Here is a 23,030-nt window from a genome sequence, read left to right on the forward strand (position 1 = left end):
AATTCAGCAGTATAAATAAGAAGATAATACATCACAACCTAGAGGGGTTTATCTTGGTAATCTAAATTATGAATAATTTGTCTCTGGATGATGAAATTATGGGGAGTTTTTTTCCTCCAAATTTTCAAAAATGAACATGGTTTAATTCTTTAATGAGAATTTAAATATTGCAATTTAAAAGAAATACAATGAATTTTCTTCCAATATTTTCTGGAGTAGAGAGTGAGTGGAAATGCTGATTTGGGTAAAAGAGAACACATTTCTTTCTCTCTCTCTCTCTTTTTTTTTTTTTTGAGATGGAGTCTTGCTCTGTCACCAGTCTGGAGTGCAGTGGCGTGATCTCGGCTCACTGCAAACTCTGCCTCCTGGATTCAAGTGATTCTCCTGCCTCAGCCTCCTAAGTAGCTGGAACTACAGGCGCCCGCCACCACACCCAGTCAATTTTTGTATTTTTAGTAGAGACAGGGTTTCACCATGTTGGCCAGGATGGTCTTGATCTCTTGACCTACTGATCCATAAGGAAAAGATGAAACCATGAAATTAAAAACAGCAAATGTAGCAGGATGCCCCCTCATCTCTCCCATGACCAAGCAAGGGTCCAGCAGAGTCCTCCGTGACAAGCAGGGGCCTCTGAGGCCCCAACCACACAGAGGAACCACCTCCCCTGCATAACAGGGACATTTGCACGAGGACACAATCACGTTTTGTCATTTGCCAGGTATATTATAATAACTCCTTTTTCAAGGGCAAAGCAGTGAGGAAGTCATCAAAGTGGCCACGCTTGTAAATGGCATGGCATGTGCAGAAAAAAGAAATTTCTAAGTATTTCTTCATTCTCTGTTCTTGGCTTGGACCTTGGACTTTATTATAAATCGTTACTCTAGTACCAAAAGCTGAATGAGACTATTGTGCAATGGAGAAGGGTAATCTCTGCCGGCAGGAAACCAGAACCGGTCTACCTCCAAAATCACCAAGAGGGATATTTTATTTAATTTTCTATTCTATTTCCTATTTTATTTTGCAATTTGAAAAAGGAAACGATGGGTGATATAAATTAAGTAATTTCTTTCCTTACCAATCTACCATCTTTCCCAAAATTCTGGCTCAGAGCTCTAGTGACACAACTTCTTCCCCCACTTCAGTCTGGAACAGAGTGGGCAGGTGTGGAGACTTAGTGATGGGACAGCTGAGGCAGAACTCACTGAGCTGATGCTGGTGAGAACCCGCAGTCACAGGCTTGGGTATCCCCGGGCCTGAGCAATGTGGGATCCCTCCCTCTCTGGGCCCTATGCGCCTCCTCACATATTTGATGATGCCCCAAATTCCTTTAACAAAAAGCATTAGAGACAGAAAGTCTAAAATGCTAATTGCAGGAGAGGAGAACCATAGGCTGGGGTTCAAACTAAAATGCAGCGATTGATGCAGAGCCAGTTCAGGGAGCAGCCTGCTGACAGTTCTAGATGTCTGAATGGAGGCCTCCTACCTACATGATTCTGCCTGTGTTTGGATGCCATCTTTCATCAGACCTAAAAACTGCATCTGTATTTCTGCCAAAGAATAAGTTAAGGTTCCCGGGGACTCTGGGCAGCGTAAGCGATGCCCAAGAATTCTGTGAGGTGATATGGCTGACTTCATGCACAAGGTACCACACTGCAGGGCTCCTTCAGCACCACACGAGTAGTGAGCTTCCCACTCGTAGGCGAGAAGGTATCAGGCCTGATTCAGCAGGAGGAACAGTAACGTGAAGGATGTCCCTCGGACAAAAGTCAGAATGAGGCCAGGTATGGTTGACTCACAGCTATAATCCCAGGCTTTAGGAGGCTGAGGCGAAAGGATTGCTTGAGCCCAGGAGTTTGAGACCAGCCTGGCCAACATAGTGAGGCTCTGTCTCTATAAAAAATAAAAAAAATTGTCCAGGTGTGTTGATGCGCACCTATAGTCCTAGTTACTTGGGAGGCTAAGGTGGGAGGATCACTTGAGCCCAGGAGGTCAAGCCTGCAGTGAGCTGTGATCATGCCACTGCTCTCCAACCTAGGTGACAGAGTGAAATGACAGAGCAAGACCCTGTCTCTAAAAAATAAAAATAAAGTAAAAAGTCAGAAAGGTGAGAAGCACTGGGCAGGAGGAAGGAGGCAGGGAGACTGAGAGCTGCCTTGGGACAGCAGATGACAACGTGACAAGGTGCCGCAAGGAGGATGTGGAAGCCGCTGAGGGCAGGGCCTGGAGTCACTAGTGTGCCTGTGTGTCAACAGTTTCCCTGAGCCCAACTGTGGTGGTAGAGAAGGTCCTGACTCCCTTGAGGCTGCCTGACTTCCTTCTGGTCTCTCCTTGCAAGTCCTAAATATCGCTCTCCACTCCTTGTCACCTCAGAATCTCTTCAGCTAGGGTTTGCCATGGCCAGGACACACATGAGGAATCTGAGATGGCTTAAATGGCAAGTCTTCCTATTCCAACACCTGTGTCCTTGTTCACAGAGCCAAGACTGGTCCACCTGCTTCTTCGCTCTGCTTCCGTGTCCTTGGTCTTGCACGTGTTTCTGCCTTCTGGGCCCTGCAAGCGCATGTTACTTTATTTGCCGCCTAAGCCTCACTCTTCAGGCAGCTGTCTAAATTCATTGTCTAAAGGCAACGAATCATGCAGCAGTTAAGAAGATAGACTCTGGTACCAGGCATTTATTAGCTATGCAATCATGGGCAAGTTACTTATGTTCCTTCTGCCTTAGTTTCCTTCTATGTGAAAGGGATAATAATACCACCTGTTTTCATAAGCTTGTAAGAATAGAAAGAGTAAATATTTATAAACGATTTTTTGAGACATGGTTTCACTCTGTTGCCCAGGCTGGAGTACAGTAGCGTGATCACAGCTCACTGCAGCCTTGACCTCCTGGGCTCAGGAGATCCTCCCACCTCAGCCTCCCAGGTGGCTGGGACTACAGGTGTGCACCACCGCACTCAGCTAATTTTTTGTGTTTTTGTAGAGACAGGATTTTGCCATGTTTCCCAGGATGGTCTCCAACTCCTGGGCTCAAGTGATCCGCTTACCTTGGCCTCCCAAAGTACTAGGATTATAGGCATGAGCCACTGTGCCCGGCCCATATTAACAATTGAATAATGACTGGCATATGGCATAAGGCTTGGCTCTTGTGCATGTATTTATTTATTCAACACATGTTTATTGAACAGCCACGTGCTACATGCTGCATCAAGTGATGGAGATGCAATGGTGAATACAAAGAAGCCCTAAGGAAGCCTCTAGTCTAAATGAGGGACATTTAGACTTTCATCAATAATTGTACTTTAAATAACAGTACACAGTGCTTAACGGAGAGGTCCTGTTGTAGGACCACCAGGTTCAACTGCCCGTCGGACAGTAACAGACCAATACACAGAAATGGTGGGAGTTGTAGCAGAGAAACAGTGTAATAATCATATGGCAGCCAAACAAGGGGGTGGGAGGGAACCTCAAATCTGCCTCCCCAGGGAGTTTTAGACTGGAGTTTTTAAGGGAATTTTGGTGGGTAGGGGGCTGAGGAGCTAGGGGTTGCTGATTGGTCGAAAAGTGAGGGGTGAAGTTATGGGACAAGGAGATGAAGGAACCACATTTCTGTGCTGGATTGGCACCTTGGGGCTGGGGTTCTGCAGACTCGTTGACGTCAGGCATTCTACTGGAATGCGGGATCTGAAAAATATCTTAAGCAATTTTTTGGTGAAAAGGTCCAGTGTCAGAGATTCTATCTCTAGGAACAGTGAGGGAGCAGGTGGTCCATGTGCTACGTGACTTTCGGTTAGCGAGCAACTGCAGGGAAGTGGGTCAAAGTGCACCAGCACACCCTGGTCAGTGCCTAGCTATAACTCTGCCTAGAGCCTGGCTTGAAATTCTCGTTAACGCTGTGAGAGTGCTTTCAGTGCAGTGCTGAGAGAGTGTAATATTAATAGATCTCACCCAGGGTGGGGTGAAATGTCTGAGGCCAGACATCCAATTCCCATCTTCTCACTGGCATCTTGAGATAACCACTGGCTACCCTTTGGACTCCGGTCCCTGAAAAGAAGCCAGTTTGCTTCCTGAACTAAACCAGTGCCCTGAGATGGAAGCATGATATCATATAAACCACCACAACCAAACCACATACCAGGAAAACACAATTCAGATCTTCTTGTCTCTTCCGCCAGCTGTGAGACATGGGGCAAGGCTCCAGATTCAGCTGGGCCTTTATTAACCAGCCCTGGAGTTAAATCATCAACCCAGAGGTCTGTCCTAACCCTGGAGCCCAAGGAGAGCCCTGATTTATACAGCAAGCAGGGTGAGTGTTGATGGATTTGTCCTTCCCAGTTACAGAGAGTATTTCAGAGTCAGCAAGGTCAAAGTGCCGAACTACACCAGAAATGACAAGGGCCTTGTAAAAATTCAGTGAGCCCATTAGATAATTAAAACTGTTCAGACTCTCAACTTTGTTTTAAGGATTTTTTTTTTTTTTTTTAAATAAGATTTTGCACTTGGCCCACCCTGGAGCGCAGTGGCACAATCACCGCTCACTGCAGCCTTGCCCTCCCAGACTCAAGCGATCCTCCCACCTCAGCCCCCTGAATAGCTGGCACTATGGTGCGTGCCACCATGCCTGGCTAATTTTTTTTTTTTTTTTACTTTTTGTAGAGGCAGGATCTCACTATATTGCTCAGGCTGGTCTCCAACTCCTAGACTCAAGTGATCCTTCTGCCTCGAAGTCCCAAAGTGCTGGAATTACAGGCCCGAGCCACCACACCCAGCAGGAATATTTTTAAGGCAGAAAAAATGGTAAATATGTGACCAGTGGGCAGGGATTTGTTAATTCTTTTAACCCAAGTCAGGGCTACTGTCCAGGCGATACGCCAAACCTGGGCCGGCTTCCGTCCCGAAGTGGACTTTGATGCCTCACCACTCAACGCGCTGGCCTTTGGGCCAGCAACGTCACCACCTCCCGGGAGCTTGTTAGAAATGCAGAGCCTTGGCTGGGTGCAGTGGCTCATTCCTGTAATCCCAGCACTTTGGGATGCCAAGGTGGGTGGATCACCTGAGGTCAGGCGTTCAAGGCCAGCCTGATTAACATGGTGAAACCCCGTCTCTACTAAAATTACAAAAATTAGCCGGGCATGGTGCGGGGGTGCTTGTAAATCCCAGCTAATTGGGAGGCTGAGGCTGCAGAATTGCTTGAACCCAGGAAGCAGAGATTGCAGTGAGCCGAGATCACGCCATTGCACTCCAGCCTCGATGGCAGAGTGAGACTCTGTCTCAAGAAAAAAAAAAGAAAAAAAGAAATGCAGAACGTCAGGCTCTCCCTCAGACCTACCGCATTAGACTCTGCATTGAACAAGCTCCCCTGGTGAGTGGCGTGTGCATCAGTGTTTGAGAAGCACTTGCCTGAGGGGTGTTGGGAGGCTGCCAACCTATGTCAGGTGTGCTTTAAATATGGCACCTGTGTCTGCACTGTACAAACTCAAAGGACCCAACAAGTCATCTCCGTCTGTGTCTTTCGTTAACAGAAATACCCTAAACTGGGGGTGGAAAGTGGGTGTCTGAATATTCCTGGTTTAGCAGTAAGAATTCTTCAGCAATGAAGAAAATCTAATTTGCACTCCTAAATGGCACAAAGCCTGTTTCCTTTATGGCTTTGTCTTTGTTTCATCAAATTTACTCGCCATGGTCCATACCCGAGACCAGTCAGCTCTGTGCACCAACTGAGTTAAGGCCTGCCTCGCTCCTCCAGCCAACCAGCAAGTGTGGGTACCACACTGGGTGCCAGGGGATGGAGATGGACAGCATATGATCCCTAGCCTTGGGGGTGCCTTTGTTTTGCTTTGAGTTTTGGAATTTCCTAGACTTGGAACTCAGAGTCAAGTTCAGCTGAAACAGCTGAACGTCCCCAAGCTTCCTGCAGAAACTCCCAAACCATGAACTTTGCCTATGGTTCTGAGTCAACGCCATAATCTAGCCAAGTCTCACCTTCATCTGAATCAAAGAGCATGTTTGAAGTGATAGTTTTAACTTCCTATTCTGATGGTAGGGAGGATGGTAGGAGAGATGAGGGGGTGAGTGCTTTGTCCTTATGGATTTCTGATTTTTAAAAAAATTCATTTTTTGTGAAGACGGGGTCTCCCTATGTTGCCCAGGCTAGTCTTGAACTCTTGGGCTCAAGTGATCCTCCCAGCTTGGCATCCCAAAGTGCTGGGATTACAGGCACCAGCCACTGCACCTGGCCTGTTGTTGTTTTTTATTTTTGTTTGTTTGTTTGTGTTTGAGACAGTGCCTTGTGCTGTCACCCAGGCTGGAGTGCAGTGGTGCGGTCATGGCTCACTGCAGCCTGGACCTCCTGGACTCAAGTAATCCTCCCGTCTCAGCCTCCCAAGAAGCTAGGACTACAGGCAAGCACCATCATGCCTGGCTAATTTTTTATTTCTGTTTGTTTATTTATTTATTTTTGGTAGAGATGGGGTCTCCCTGTGTTGCCCAGGCTGGTCTCAAACTCCTGGACTCAAGTGATCCTCCTGCTTCAGCCTCCCAAAGTGCTGGCATTATAGGCATGAGCCACTGTGCATGGCTGGATTTTTGATTCTTAATCTCAGCTGTACCCAGGAAACTAAAAATGTTTATGCCTAAACTGCAACCCAGGTCAGTGCAAGAACATTTGCATAACAAAAAAGTGAACTGTTGTAAGTGCTTTTCATTTTGTTGAATCTCCACAGCAACCCTATGGAGTAGGTACTCTTATTACCTTCATGTTTGGATGAAGTCACTTAACTCCCCAGAGCCCCATCATCTTCATCCCAACATGAAGGTAATAAGGTCCCTCAGTCTGTGAGGGGTAGAGCCGGGCAGTCTGTCGGTTTCTGCACTGGACCGTTATGCTAAAGTGCTTCAGATTGGCCCCCAAGTGCCCTTACACATCTCCCCAGGTGTCCATGGAGGGTTAAGCACCTCTGCTATAGACTCAGCAGGAGCCTGACCTGCTCTTGACTCCAGTCTCATAGAATCTATGCTCCCCCAGGTAGGAGGCGGCTGCCAGGTCTGGGGTGGGGATGGCACCTCAGTTGTGCAGCCTCAAATCAGAGCAATGCCCCTGGTTTTGTTCCTGCTGTCTAGCTTCAGGTGCTCACATCTCAATGAAGGCAAATCACCCCAAAGTCATTTTGCCCCAGCCCCAGATCTCTTTTTCCACCTTCTTATCCTCTCCATCTTCTTTCCATCTCACTCCCTACCTTTAATCTCATCGATCTAAATAGGTTCACAGCACTGTTTATCGCCCACTGGATTGGGTTATAAATCTACCCAATTTATAACCCAGGGAGGCTGAGGCTGGAGAATTGCTTGAACCCAGGAGATGGAGGTTGCAGTGAATTCTGCAACCTCTGCCTCCTGGGTTCTTCCACCAAGTTTTCAAGGCCCTCTACGTCTTGAGCTGGCGCTGGCTTTGTTTCGCTAAACCAACCTCTGCTCTCAGCCCCTCTGCTTGCCTAGGCACTACCCTTCTTCCCTTGCCTGTGTTGGACTGACCCAGGCCCCAGCTTCTCCCTGCTCCCCACCTCTGGCCCACATGGAGCTCTCCAACCTCTCACTTAACATTTTCTGTCAACCCCACAAGCCTTTGATTAACTATTCTGCACTGTCTTCTGATTGTTTCAGAGACATTAGTCTATCTTACCAACACCACCAAGGACAGGGACTATAATAAATAGTTCTTGTGTTTTCCCTGCAGCATGAAACACTAAGCTAAACACATCACAAATTTGCAATAAATGCTTGCAGAATTAGATTTATGGACAGACTTAGAAAGCAGGCTGATTTAACCTTTTTCCTGGAGGTGATTGAGAAATATGGGGTGGGGGATGGTCTTTGAGTTGGTTGGGACAGTGTCACAGTTGAATACTGGGCAGGCTAGATGCTGCAGTTGAGTACTGGGCAGGCTAGATGCTGGAGAGGACATAGGAGGCAAGGAGGTCTGGATTGCAGGGTGCAATGAGATCGATGTGTAAGGGCTATCTACTGTGTATTGGTTATCTAGTGCTGTGTAACCAACAACCTCCAACCTTAGTGGCTTAAAATAACAAGTGTTTACTATTTTGTAAGTTCTGTGGATCATGAATTTGAGAACAGCTGTTCCCCTGGCTGGCAGTACAGAGGTGTCACGATTCCTGGAGTTACTGTAGAAGACATGAATCAGCAGGAGTTCATCAGAGCTCTGGTAGCCTTCCTTAAAAAGTCCAGGAAGCTGAAAGTCCCTGAATGGGTGGATACCACCAAACTGGCCAAGCACAAAGAGCTTACTCCCTGAGATGAGAACTGGTTCTACACAACAGCTGCTTCCACGACGTAGCACCTATACTGCCAAGGTGGCGCTGGGATTGGCTCCATGACCAAGATCTACGGGGGATGCCAGATAAATGGTGTCCTGCCCAGCCACGTCAGCGAGTCTCCAAGAGTGTGGCCCACTGGGTCCTCCAAGCCCTGGAGGGACTGAAAATGGTGGAAAAAGACCAAGATAGGGGCCACAAACTGACACCTCAGGGTCAGAAAGATCTGGACAGAATCGCTGGATAGGTGGCAGCTATCAACAAGAAGCATTAAAACAAATGATCCTGGGTTAATAAATTGCCTCAGTCATTAAAGAAAAAAAAAAAGAGAACGTGAGAGCAGCTTAGCTGGATGGTTCTGAATGAGGGAATCTCATGAGGTTGAAGTCATGATGTCAGTTGGGGCTTCAGTTATCTGAAGGCTTGACTGGGGCTGCAGAATCTGCTTCCAAGCTCACTCACACGCATGGCTGTTGGCAGGAGGCCTCAGTTCCTTGCCATGTGGTTGTTATGCAGCTCACTTCCCCCAAAGCAAGCAACCTGAGAGAGGGAGAGAGAGGGCAAGGCAGGGGAGCATGAGGTCTCTGATGACTTAGCCTTGGGAGTGGCAACCATCACTTCTACTGTGTTCTGTTGGCTACACAGACCAACCCTGAGACAATATGGAAAGAGACTACTCAAGGGCACGGACACCAAGAAGGAAGCTCATTAGGGGCTATTTTGGAGGCTGTTTCCACCAGGAAACATAAGACTCCGGCTCAAACCCACTGGAGGGATGGAAGAGGAGGGAGAGAGTCTCAAAGGACTCCAGCCTGGAGTCTGGAAATTGAGGGGTCTCCTTCTCAAAAAGGCCTTTCTTGACTACTCTGGCCAAACACTGCCCCCCACCCTCAGGTCACTCTCAGGTTATCCCATATACATTCTTTGCACTTTTCACTCTGAAATTGCCTTTCTTGCAGATTTGTTGTATCTTTCCCATTAGGAAATAAGCTCCTCGTCACACACCAACATGGCACATGTATATAAATGTAACAAACCTGCACGTTGTGCACATGTACCCTAGAACTTAAAGTATAATAAAAAAATTTAAAAATAAGCTTAAAGTATAATAAACAAATAAAAAACTATGCTCCTCGTGAGCTGGGAACCTGCCTTGTTCATGCTGTGTTCCCAGTACCTAGTGCAGTGCATGACATGTAGTGGGTATCAGTACATATAGATCTAATGAACAAATGAATGACACCTGGGGGAAGGGACGCGACCCTTTGCCTAGGGGTGGGAGTTCGCACTTTGCACAAGGATGGGGCCAGTGGGGCTGAAATCCAGCTGGCGCCCTGCGTTGAAGTCTCGTCCTGGGGCAAAGCCTTCCTCCACTGAATACCTGAGTCCTCTCAGCTGGGTCTGCCTCAATCCTACAAAAGGGCCATGTGTGCTAGCAGAGGTAGGGGGCTCCTGCCAAAATGTTGGGGTGGAGGCTGCAGTCCATAGTGCTATCCCAGAGATCTTTTTATTCTTATTTTTTATTTTTAGAGACAGGGTGTTGCTCTGTCACCCAGGCTAGAGTGCAGTGGAGTGATCATAGCTTGCTGCAGCCTCGAACTCCTGGGCTCCAGAGATCCTCCTGCCTCAGCCTCCCCAGTGGCTGGGACTCTAGGCGCACGCCACCGCAGCCAGCTCAGAGATCTTTCTGAAGCTCACTCTGCTTTTCCTGTGGTTCTAGCCCTTTCCCTCCTGTTTGAGGCTCCCTTAGGCTATATAAGTCGCTCTGCAGCCTCTCCTCTAGAGTAAATAAACCATTCCCTCGAGGTCCTTTTCTGCCCCAACCAGTCTCTGTGACTTTACGAGCTTGACTTAACAGGAAGTTCACCTTCTGGCTTCTGTGTGTTAAATAGCATTGTCTGGACTGACAGCCCCCGCTCTGCTGAGCCTAGAACCCAGGGGAGGAAGTGGACACGCTAGTTTGAGTTTGGCCGTTAAAACAGAAGGAACATTGATCAATACAGGACCTACTTCGTTCCACAGCAGCTACACACAGTCACGACAATTTCTTACCTTTCTATGGTGGCTTATGTTTATAAACAGCTTTTCCATACTTCAATTGTCAACAGGAAACTGTCATTACCACGAGCTAAAAAGCATTTACTGAGCACCTGTTGCATGCAGAGGGTGCTGTGAGAGGGAATATAGTTGTGACAAGAGAGATGGTAAGTTATTTATCTCCCAAATTTAATGTTAGGTAAGAAATGTGAAGTGCAGAACACTAGGTATGGTAAATTTCTATTTGCATAAAAAAGGTATTATACAAGGAAACATGCTCTCACCCGGCCAACAGAAAGGTGACTGTTTCTTCAGAGGCCTCACAGGATAGTGTTATCGGTGAAACAACCACAGCACAGGGCCTGGCCTTCATAAAAAGTAAAAAAATAGATGTATATATATTTTTATATGGCTTGGTGTCTTTGGGAGAATACACAAGAAACTGACTACTCTGGTTACCTTTGGGTGAATGGGATGAAAAGAAAGCTTACTTTTCATTGTATTCTTTTGTACCTTTTGAATTGTGGACCACATACCTATATGAAAACATAATAATGTATAATTAAAGCAAATGATGAGATTTTAAAATAGAGCATTGTTAGAAGCCACATAATCTGTAAAGTAGAATATGTAATGTAGATATTTTTGTCTCTAAAAATGTTGTGGGCTGGGTGCAGTGGCTCCTGCGTGTAATCCCAGCACTTTGGGAGGCCGAGGCGGGTGGATCACAAGGTCAGGAGTTTGAGAACAGCCTGGCCAACATGGTGAAACCCCGTCTCTACTAAAAATACAAGATTTAGCCGGGCGTGGTGACGGGCGCCTGTAGTCCCAGCTACTCAGGAGGCTGAGGCAGGAGAATCGCTTGAACCCAGGAGACAGAGGTTGCAGTGAGGTGAGATAGCACCACTGCACTCCAGCTCTGGGTGACAGAGCAAGACTCCGTCTCAGAAAGAAAACAAAAATGTTGTGGTTTGTGTCTTTTAGTAACTTTACTGGAGTGATTAACCAAAGCAAAACATGTAGGTATTTGCTTCCTCTCTGTCTGGGCCTCTGCCTTGGCCACTTGGACTTCCTAACAGCATGGCAGCTGGATTCCAAGAGTAAGTGTTCCAAGAGGCCTGGAAGGGAAGCTGCAGGGCTTCCTGTAATCTAGTTTCAGAAGACCTACACGGTCATGTGCACCACATTTTATTAGTCAAGTAAGTCACTAAGGCCAGCCTAGATTTAACAGAAGGCAAATTATGTGCACCTTTCAGTCTGAAAAGTTCCAAAGAGTTTGTGTCCATCCCTAATCCACCACACACAGAAGCAAAAGCAAGCATGCAAACAAACAAAACAGAGGACTAACATAGTGTTGCCAGGTTTTATTTTGACAAATAGAAATATTAAAAAGCAACACCAAAAAATGTTGTCATCCCCTACCACATTGTCACATCTGTTTCTTAAAAGTAAGTACTTTTCTTCCACCAAAAAAAGTAGAAAGGACATAGTTCCAGAACAAACGGCAGTTCTTTAAATAGAACAAATTTAGCTTAATGAAAAACTTGCTATGCTGTACTTATTTTTCTCATTTCAGACCAGGTAGAAAACTAGGTCATGGAAAAATTGTCCATTGGCAAACCACCAGGCGCAAGGCCTGGGGACCTCCGCAGTGCAGAGCAGCACTCCCCTACTGCTGGTTTGCATCCAGGCTCTCCATGAAACCTGTGTCCTGCTGGCTTCTGGGATTTACCTCCCTACTCAGCTCCCAGTTGCCAGGGAGGTGCCAATGGGCTTGTAGGCAGAAAGATCTGCCTGCTGTCTAGGTTTCCATGGCACCACACTGATGGGGATTTTTTTCTGGCATCATCAGGCTTTCTGCCCCAGGTTGGGTTTCTTACACTGTGGCTTCTGCTCTGTGTAAGCCCAGAAGGCTGGGCTATTCTGGCTCTGCAGGTCTGGACAAGAATTAGTGATACCATGGGCCTGACACAATGGGAAGCCTGCCCAAGGCCACCACCATCACCCGCTCTGAGCGTATCCAAATCACTGGGGGAGGCTTTCCAGCACCAGCCTCCACCTTCCTTGAATTCCTGGCACCTCTTCAGTATGAAGCCTAACAGGTCCCACAGTGGGAATGTCGTACTAGATCAACCAGCAACCTTCACTTGGTCCTCTGTGACCAAGTGTCGGGAGACCTCTAAGCCAAGCCATACTGTATTTCTATGCATCGCCCAGCGTAGCTGACTGAAGTTTTACCAGTGGAAGGGAATTGCGTGCTGACAATCAGCTACTCAGATGGCTGAGGATTAATTTTCTAAGTGTGTCTGACCTAGGAACATGGCAGACATCGGAAGCAGGAGTGGGTGCCAGCCGGGGAGGCTCATACCCTCTGGGTCACGTCCTCTCTGCAAAGCCTCAGCATCTTGGGGAAGCATAGTCCTACTCCACTTTCCCTAAACATTTCTAAAATTATTTTACATTTATTTATTTATTTATTTATTTATTTATTTATTTATTTATTTTGAGATGGAGTATCGCTCCATCACCCAGGCTAGAGTGCAGTGGCACAATCTTGGCTCACCGCAACCTCCGCCTTCCGGGTTCAAATGATTCTCCTGCCTCAGCCTCCTGGGTAGCTGGGATTACAGGCATGTACCACCACACTCAGCTAATTTCTGTATTTTTAGTAGAGATGGTGTTTCACCATGTTGACCAGGCTGGTCTTGAACTCCTGATCTCAAGAGATCTGCCCATCTTGGCCTCCCAAAGTGCTGGGAGTACAGGTGTGAGCTGCTGTGCCCAGCCCATTTCTTAAATTCTTGATGCAGAGGGAGGAACTAGTGTCTACTGCTCACCCTACAACTTTTAGGTAAATAGTTGTCTCTTAGAGAAATGACCTCAAAATGGACTTTTGTTTATTAAAGGTATAATTGAATAAAAGGGCCAACTAGAAACAAGAGTTATGCATCTAGAAACCAGAGTCATGTATCTATGAGAGCATATCTCTTGGGTGTTTCCCCAACAGCCCTGATACCAGACATCAGGAAGCAGGACAGGGTCACCTTCCCCATCTAGTGATGCATCTAAGAAGCCGGTCAGCCCAAGCAAGGGCAGGCATAAAGCCCTAGATTTACAGTGAGCACAAAGAGTCACCTCAGCAGCCCACAGAGCTCATCCTCTGTGACAGTCCTAATTAGAAACATTATACGTAAGGAGAGGAAACAATTTACACAGACTCCAGCATGAGCTCATGGCAGTAGCTTGTTTGTTTTCCAGCTCCAGCCGCGAGGCTATAGACACACACCTCTGAAAAAATAATGCATATGTATTTTCAAGACTGATATTTTCAGATACTCCAGAAAAACATGGCAGTAGCGATGTGCTGTAGCAAAACCATCTCCATTGTGACTCCGTCTCTCCTTCGCCTTTTACCGCCCCTGTTGTCTGTCTTGGTGTTAGGATTTTGTCAGTAACTTAATATTTCAAAACATAATTTACAACATGTTTCTTCTTTTCTGTTCTCACATAACCTTGAGATTTAAACATTTTTCCGTCTGCCTTTTGTTCCTTTCCACCGGGCAGCCCCTAGTGATGTTTCCTGTGCTTAACGGAGCAGAAATTAGCAAGCATTTCTGTTTACCAGGGATGCTGCGCCTCGTGGAACAGTCACGCCGGCGTGTTACTGAGCATTTACATTCATACTACTTAACTGTTGCTAGGGGAGCCAGATAGAAGAAGACAAAGGGCATAAATCACAGCGTCTTGCTGATATTTTACCGTCAACACTCTTTCTCTTCTCTCTCATTTGGAGCAGGAGTTTTTTCTCTCTCTGTAGTCTCTTGGTCTGGAATTCCTCATCCTGGTTTCGGGAGATTCATAGAAGATGTCAACTGACCTTCTTTATAACCCACACCTTACTTATAACCCCCATATATCTCCTCCTTTTTTCTGCCCTCCTGCTCTGGTTTCCCTGTGTACTTAACAACAGTTGGTGGGTAAGTTGTGGTCTGTGGTTCCACATCGCCTGGGTTTGAATCCCCACTCTAGTTGTGTGATCTTGGGTTAGTTCCTTAGCTCCTCTGAGTGGGCTTCTTCCTCTGTAAGGTGGGGGATATGCTTGTACCAGCCTCATGAGATTGTTACGAGCATTAAATGAGGCTCTGCATGTGAAGAGTCTAGTAGACAGTAGGGATTCAATAAGCCACGTTTTATTTCTGTCATCAGTAGTCTCGTGGCTGTCTTCAAGCTTGTCCAACCCATGGCCCATGGTGGCCCAAAGCTGGCCCAAGACAGCTTTGAAAGCAGCCCAACACAAATTTGTAAATTTTCTTAAAGCATTGAGATATTTTTGCAATTTTCTTTCTTAGCTCATCAGCTATCATTAGTGCTAGTGTATTTTATGTGTGGTGCAAGACAATTCTTCTTCCATTGTGGCCCAGGGAAGCCAAAAGATTGGACACCCCGTGAGATCTTCTAGGCGACTGGCCCCAGTGAAATTGTGACCATGGAGGATAGTAGAGTCCCCGTAGCACACACAGGAGATGTTCCACAAACTTCATATGATCAGCACCATTTTCGGGAGGCCCCATGCTGTGCCGAACATCATGAATCAGTGAGGGTTTAGGAAGCACATCGACCTCCCAGTGTTTGGGAGTTGCTGTTTTAAGACGGCCCCATTTACCATTCTACTGCCTACATGAAGAGTGAAGACTAATCCGTGGACAGGATGCCTCTCCAGCCTAGCTGTGCTCCGCTCCCTCTTTCTCGTCTACATCGAACCCTTTTCCTGTGGATTGAGATGAAAAGTCCTTGAAGGCACCACCTCGTGCTGCTGGGTCAGTCTAGACAATATTTAAGTCACATCCATTAAGTTTTCCTTAAAGAAAATGTTTGAAATATTTCTTTCTTCAGTTTGATACTAAGGGTATTTTGCCACAAGACACTTCCTGATGACCCAATTTCAGGTCTCCGTTCTTTTATCTATGTGAGAATTCTCCACTTTCAGACTCTGCTTAATTTAACTCTCTCTGAAAATGTGCAAGTTCATAAAAGAAGGTAAAATAATTACCACAGTGCATACAAAGAGGTGAACATTGCTTTATATGTACAAATGGTGTGTTACCCCAAGTGGATTTCCTGGGCCCGCCTCCTCCTTCTGTCCCAGGAGCCTGACCCACCTCTGGCCCCCAATGAACTGCAGAGGTAGAGGGGTAAAGAAGAGCAGTTGAGTGGCTCAGATTGTTGCCTGAACTCCGGACCGAGGAGCAATCACGAGTAACCCCAGAAACTGTCCATTGGTTTGCGCACTCATGGCATGAAAAGAAGTTCCGTTCTTTTGTGCTGTCCTGGAACATCAGCCAGCTCTTAAGTCACGTTGCCCGGATTCATGTGCTCCTGCAATGAAAGGCCCTATTGTCAACAAGGCTGGTCAACAAGGCAAAGCAAAGTTTGCCCCATGCATTAAAACCTGGAACATCCTGACTTGTTACGTGCTGAGAAATGTGTGCTTGGTATTGTATTAAAGTAAATGAGGAGGGGCAGTGTCTTTAAAAATACCCAAAGCAAAGAAAAATAGATACTATCTGCTCAATGTCCCAGAGTAGAGGCTTTTAAAATGACCTGAGAAATAGGTTTATTGCTTTCATTGCTTCCTTCCTTCTTCTTCCTCCTTCTCTGACATTTGCCCTCCTCTCTAAAAACTTCCCCTCATGGTGGCCCCAGGCTCCTGTCAGGAAGTCTCGCCCACTGGGTGGTTGAACAAGCAAAGCGACTGTTCAAAGGATTCAGATAACATGGACGAAAAACACATGGAAAAGCTGATACTGAGTTCCATTGGGTTTGGAGTGGTTCTTGTGGGCAACGGATGCAGTGAGCTGAAACATACATTAAAAATACAAACCCTTAAGATCTGACTGGGTAAGACTTAAGCCCAGTATCTTTCAGAGATGGATGGCTAGGTGCAATACCCAGATCTTAGCTCTGCCTGAGTGTACCAGTGAACCTGCCCAGGTTTTAGTTTCCTTTTCTATAAAATGATAGCTTGGTTCTGATGATCTTCAGGCTCCCTTGGGAGGTCCTTGAGGCTTCAGCTCAAACCCTGGCTCTGCTATCTACCTCTTCTTGGTGCTGAGATTCCATAATATCCTTCAATTACTGTGGGACTGACTTAGTAGCAGGCATCAGAGGGAATGGAAGCCTCTACATTATCAATGCAGAAATTGAGGCAAGAGGCCAACATTATTGCACAAAACATGGCAGATGTTGGAATGAAGAAGACGGTGAGACACAGGCAGCAACAGAGCCTCCTTCATCTCTGACACAAAAGAGTCTTGACTTGAAGTTCCCCAAGCCCCTTCTTTTCTCCCGGGTGCTCAATGCTTTCAAAGTGACTTCAATCTCAAGTTGGGAGATGTGGCCCAGTTCAGGGTCTGCCACAGACTCAGGCACCGTCCCTTCTCCCATCTCAGTTTCTTCACTGGCAAATGGAAGGTATGAAATTAGATGATTTTTAAAGCCCAGCTCAGAGCTAACATCCAGAATTCCAGGAATTCCAGGAAATGCGCACTAAAACTAAGATTCTGAAACAAGTGAAAAAACAGACTAAATACTCAAACCAACTATTTTCAGACATTGGAGCACAGGTGGCACAGGACAATGATTCCCGAATGGAAACAAGTGAGGTGAGTCCTATTTGCCCCAGCTTGCTGCCTGGAGAGACTTTCCAGGCCATGGCACAGGGACACAGAGTACAGGTGGAGCACAGCCATATCCCTGTGTAGAGGGATGGGGCTGGGGTCCCAGGGACACTCGTGCACCTAGAACTCACAGGAGAGAATGCTGGAGAGAAGAAAGCTGCACACGGAGAGAACTCTGGAGCTCTGCAGAGTGTCATCTTTGGGTCTGCAGCAAAGTATTGATCAGCACATGCATGTGAGGAAAAGAAATGAGGCCAGAAAAAGCATCACCCAAAAAAGTTAGAGGGAACAATTCCTGGAGCTCCCACCAGCCAGAGAATAGCCCCTGTGGCCACCAGCCACAGTTGAAAACTTTCTAATTCATGGGGCACTGAGTAGAACACTCTGAGGATTGTCTCAGTAATGCAGCCCAATTCAGCTTACTCTAAAGGCTCCTGTGGCCCACTCCTAACAAGGCTTAAAAGCAAGTCTTGGCTGGCACGGTTGTGCGTGCCTGTAGTCCCAGCTACCCAGAAGCGTGAGGGCTGGGGCAGGATGATTGTTCAAGCCAGGAGTTCAAGACTAGCCTGGGCAATATAGTGAGACTCTGTATCTTTTTTTTTTTTTTTTTTTAACAAAAAGGCCGGGCACGGTGGCTCAACCCTGTAATCCCAGCACTTTGGGAGGCCGAGGTGGGTGAGGTCAGGAGTTCGAGACAAGCCTGACCGACATGGAGAAACCCCATCTCTACTAAAAATACAAAATTAGCCAGGAGTGGTGGCACATGCCAGTAATCCCAGCTACTCGGGAGGCTGAAGCAGGAGAATCACTTGAACCCAGGAGGCACAGGCTGCAGTGAACAGAGATCGCGCATTGCTCTCCAGCCTGGGCAACAAGAGCGAAACTCCGTCAAAACAAACAAACAAAAAAAAACAAGCCATGAAAGGATCAAACTGTTTTCAAGTAAATTAACTGTGTAACTGTGTCCTGGAACAACACTCAAAAGTTTTTTTGTGTATTTGTTTGTTTTGTAAAGAATATCCAGGCCAGGCACGGTGGCTCACACCTATAATCCCAGCACTTTGGGAGACTGAGGAAGGTGGGTCACTTGAGGTCAGGAGTTTGAGACCAGCCTGGCCTCAAACATGGTGAAACTCTGTCTCTTCTAAAAATACCAAAATTAGCTGGGTGTGGTCAGGGGGTGCCTGTAGTCCCAGCTACTAAGGAGGCTGAGGCAGGAGAATCATTTGAACCCGGGAGGTGGAGGTTATAGTGAGCCGAGACTGCGCCACTGCACTCCAGGCTGGGTGACAAAGTGAGACTCTGTCTCAAAAAAATAAAAATAAAAAGAATATCTAGCACTCAGTAAGGTAAAATTCAAGCAAGAGAAACATGAAGAAAATTATACCAAGGCATATCATAATCAAATTGCTCAATACCAGTGATAAAGAAAAAATCTTAAAATTAACCACAGGAAAAAAATTATGTTAGAAACAGGAGAACAAAGATAAGGATGGCAGCAGAGTTCATGTCAGAAGCAAAGCAAGTGAGAAGACAGAGGAACAATAATCTTTAAAGTAATCAGAGAAATATATTGTCAACCTAGAATTCTACTTTTTTTTTTTTTTTGGTCTTTCACATGAAATGGCCACTAACCTAAAATTCTATACCCAGCAAAAATGTCTTTCAAAAACAAATGCAAAAGACTGTTCAAACATACAAAAGCAAAAAAAAAGACCCCCCTGAGGACCTATACGATAAGAAATGTTAAGGGGTGTCCTTCAAGCAGAAGGACAATGATACCAGATAAAAATCTGGCTCTACACAAAGAATGAAGAGCTCTGGAAGTGGAACTTCAACTACTCTAAACATGCAACAAGCTATGAATGGAGACCCTTTCTGTGGAGGCTTCCAGGACCCAAGAGTGAGGACAGAGAAGTACTCTGCCTGAGCTGACACCCACCAGAGCTGAGAACCAAGGATTCCTAAGAGGTGACATATGTGGCTGTGTTACTGCCAACTCCACCTTCTACCCAGTAAGACTGGGGAGGAGGGAGAGAGAGAAGTAAGTCTAAGGGTCACCAGAGCACAGGACGTGTGAGGAGTGGAGACTTGCTGCCCTTCCTGCGGTTATGGGTAATGGGGTGGCTGTGCTTTCTCCCTAGTAAGGTTCTAAGAAAATGATTCCACAAATATTGGGATGTAAAGTAGCTGCCCATTGGACATTTGATTAGGAAAAGGATTTTCTGGCTTATTCATACATCATTAGCGATAGAGGAGGGTTTTGGAGAAAAAAGAAAGGGCGGAAAGAAGAGCTGCAGGGGCAGTCTGAACTCACCCAGTTGGTCAGGGCCAGAAAATGCATTTCCTGCGGTTCAAGTGGATACTACTTAGAAGGTGGCTGGATTTGTTCTATCCCTACCCCAACAGGGTTCTCTCTCTATTTACCGGGGAGCTTGAGCTGAGAGAGTCCGTAGAGTGCATATTCAGTCATGGGAGTTGAGGGGCATGGAGGTGGTTGAGCCTGGATTTACCATATCCCTGCCCTGCAAGTCTCTCTAAAAGAACCCAGATGTCTTCCAGAGAAAGCTAGCATGTTGATGCCTGCCTCACAGCCAGTCCCAGTGGGCCACCACTAGAGAGAAGGCTACCGCTGCCCTGTTAGTTTACGACCCTCTGCCCTTTCTTTGTCCTACCTCTCAGCCCAGTGCACTAGAGGAACTAGTTCCCAAAAGGAAAAGCGAGAGTAGGGGAGTGTCCCAGAAATAGAACTCCCTCATTCAGGGTCCAGGTCCAAGCTTGCACTGGACTGGGGGAGGACAGTGGCGCCGGGAGATGAGGTGAGAGTAGAATCAAGTTTGGAATTGATGTTTTAAAGTGGACTGAGGGTTAATACCCGAAAACAACGGTAGAATTTTGGACCCGCCCAAGATGTAATTAAGAGATCTGCTACCCACTGGAAAAGGTTGAGCACATTTGAAAGCGTTTCAGAAAATGAAAAAGACTTTTCTGTCTTTAAGAAAACAAACAAAAAAACAAAACAAAAGAACAAAAAATACTGTCTTTCCCCAACAGGCACAATTACATTTGTAAAGATGGTTCCCAGCAGATGGTGAGGTACTAATGAGTCCCGTGAGGCGCTCAGGAGAAAACTCACCTTCACCACCTTGCTCCTGGTGACTCCCAGCACACCTGGTCCAGCCTTTCCTCTGCAGCTGTTCTTCAGTGTATGGCTTGTCCGCCTGGAAGGAAAACTGGAGAGGGTGAGCTGATCCAGGGAGCAAAGGCTTCATGTGCCCTCTGGCCTTTTTCAGCAGGGTTAGCGGGGTGGGGCCCTGGGCCCACTCTCAGGTTTGGGGCCATCACTAGGTCCTGGCAGCTGCAGTCCAGTCTGGCCCGCAGGAGGCCACAGGTGGTGGCTAGGCCTGAGGAGAAGGTGGAATGTGGGTACCCCACATGGCTCTCCCGGGAAGGGCCCTTGGCAACATCCACAGAGCTGGGCTCCACCCCAGTTGCAGCCTTGACATTTGGTTATTTTCTATTCTTTTTACTCTTCAAATAATACATGTTCTTTATAGAATCAGTTAGAATGCACAAATAAGCAAATAAAAAAACAAATACTTCTCATAATCTCAGCACCAAACAGCCACAGTTAATAACATTTTTGTGAATTTCCTCTAAGATTGGGTGAGTGTATGAAATACACACACACACACACACACACACACAAGCAAAATGGATTAATATTCCATACACATACGTGGGATATTCATATTGTTTACAACTTTCTGTTATCCTAACTAAATAGGGTGTGATGAACACTTTTACTCATAATTTTTTGTGCATATGCCTTATAATTCCTTTGAATAACTTCCCAAAAGGAAGCTGTACCAGGGAAGTTGTTTTTAAAGTCTAGTAGCTGAATTTCTAGCAAGTACTGGTGGAGGAGGAGGACCTGGAGAAGGGGGTGGGGGCATGGGGGGAGCTGGGCCTCAGGGGAGGCTCGGGAAGCTGCCCCTCTCCTTTGCTTCCTTCGGTTTCCCTGTTTAATCCTTCCCTCCTTCCTCAGGCTCCTCTTCCCCTGGTCTTCTCTCTCATCCTTTAATTCCTTCACCCTTTGCCCCTTCTGCCATTTCAACTCCGGATTTTTCCTCCAGTGCTCAAACCTCATTCTGTTCCAGGGATTTGAATGTCCCTCACTGCTTGGTCTGCCTTCCTACCCCCCGTCCCCACCAGGTTCCCTGTGGAGACCACGTGGTGGCAGCGTGGGCTTCCTGCCCTCTCAGGTTTGTGACCTGCAGGGAAGAGGGAGGGTCTTTTCTAGTGGCTCCCGCAATGCCCTAAGGACTCTCTGATTGGCTTGGCGTAGATCACACGCCCACCTCTGAACCAATGACTATGCCCGATGTTCACCGCGGCCTCATCTGGGCCACCTGCTGGAGCCCTGGAGTTGGGGGGAAGCCTCACCCAGCCCACAGGAACTAAAAGTGGGGCAGAGGAGCGTCTTTGGATGAAGGTCAAGCTCTGTTCTGGGAATAGTGGAAATATCCTTGGGACATTAATCTCCCATAGACAGTGAAACGCTGCTTGCCCATGGGAGGATATGATAAACGTGAAGATTTTGCTTTTAAATGTAAGAATTGTCAGTGTCATACCTAAGAAATGATGGGAAATAATATTAAATATTTAAGAGTGTTAAAATAGATCAACTGCAAACGTGGGTTCCCAGGACATAAATCTGAAGGGCATACATTAACTAATAGACGGGTTATTTTTCTTTAAAGAAAAATCCCTCATGTGTCTTATATATACAAAAGGGATTCATAAGGAAGGACTACCTAGTCTCCCTTTTCACCCCAAATTTACAGTGTTAAAAATAATTTTACGGCTGGGCATGGTGGCTCACACCTGTAATCCCAGCACTTTGGGAGGCCGAGGCGGGAGGATCCCTTGAAGTCAGGAGTTTGAGACCAGCCCGGCCAACATGGTGAATCCCTATTTCTACTAAAAATGCAGAAATTAACTGGGCTTGGTGGCGCACGCCTGTAATCCTAGCTACCCAGGAGGCTGAGGCAGGAGAATCACTTGAAACTGGGAGGCAGAGGTTGCAGTGAGCCAAGATTATGCCACTGCACTCCAGCATGGGCGACAGAGTGAGTGGGACTCCATCTCAAAAAAATAAAATAAATAGATAGATAAATAAATAAATAAGTTTACTATTAACTGAAAATCTTTTCAGTGCCAGATCTTGAGTTAGGCTTTTGATGTGTTATTTTTAATCCTTACAACAACTCTACAAAGCAATCTTAGTACTCTTCATTTACAAAGGAGGAAAAAGAGGCTGAGAGATTATATAACCTTCCAACAGCGACAGCACTAGTAATACCCACCAAGTGATCAAGCCCAGGTTGTATGTACCAGAATGCCCTTCTTGGCTAAGAAAACCTAAAATTCCCTAACTTGTGTTTGGCTGAATTTCTGAGGGCTTTGAGTGCCCACAGTGCTCCTGCTGCTTCAAAAGCTGCAGCTTCAGCTGCTTTTGAACATCTTAGTGACTGCAGGGACAGAAATAGCACTAAGTGGAAAAAGGATCCAAAAGAAGAATCTAAAACTTCAGCTATTATATAGACACAAAGATATACTACTTAGGTCTTTCCAAATGGATGAAATGATGCCATACCTAGGTTTTCCAAAGAATTCATTCCTTTTGGTATGGCTGAACTGGTGAGGATTCTTAAGGAAGGACTACCTAGTCTCCCTTTTCACCCCAAATTTATAGTGTTAAAAATAATTTTACGGCCAGGCATGGTGGCTCACACCTGTAATCCCAGCACTTTGGGATGCCGAGGCAGGAGGATCACTTGAGGTCAGGAGTGTGAGACCAGCCTGGCCAACATGGTGGGGGCTTCTTAAAAGCATTCTGATGCCATCTCCTGGTAAAGCCAAGGGCTTGGGAACTGAAATGTACAAGAAATAAACATGCAGTGAAACACCTGAGAGTCTATTCTCTTTGTGC

At 46.4% G+C, this 23,030-nt stretch overlaps 1 protein-coding gene across 1 annotated transcript in view; it reads right to left on the reverse strand.

Moving 5' to 3' along the window:
* Positions 1-23,030, reverse strand: part of GTF3C6 (general transcription factor IIIC subunit 6) — a 1,097,326-nt gene that overhangs the window by 426,253 nt on the left and 648,043 nt on the right. The gene's annotated exons all lie outside the window — the stretch shown is intronic.

The sequence above is a fragment of the Macaca thibetana genome, chromosome 4, assembly GCF_024542745.1.
Source record: "Macaca thibetana thibetana isolate TM-01 chromosome 4, ASM2454274v1, whole genome shotgun sequence".
Classification (NCBI taxonomy): Eukaryota; Metazoa; Chordata; class Mammalia; order Primates; family Cercopithecidae; genus Macaca; species Macaca thibetana.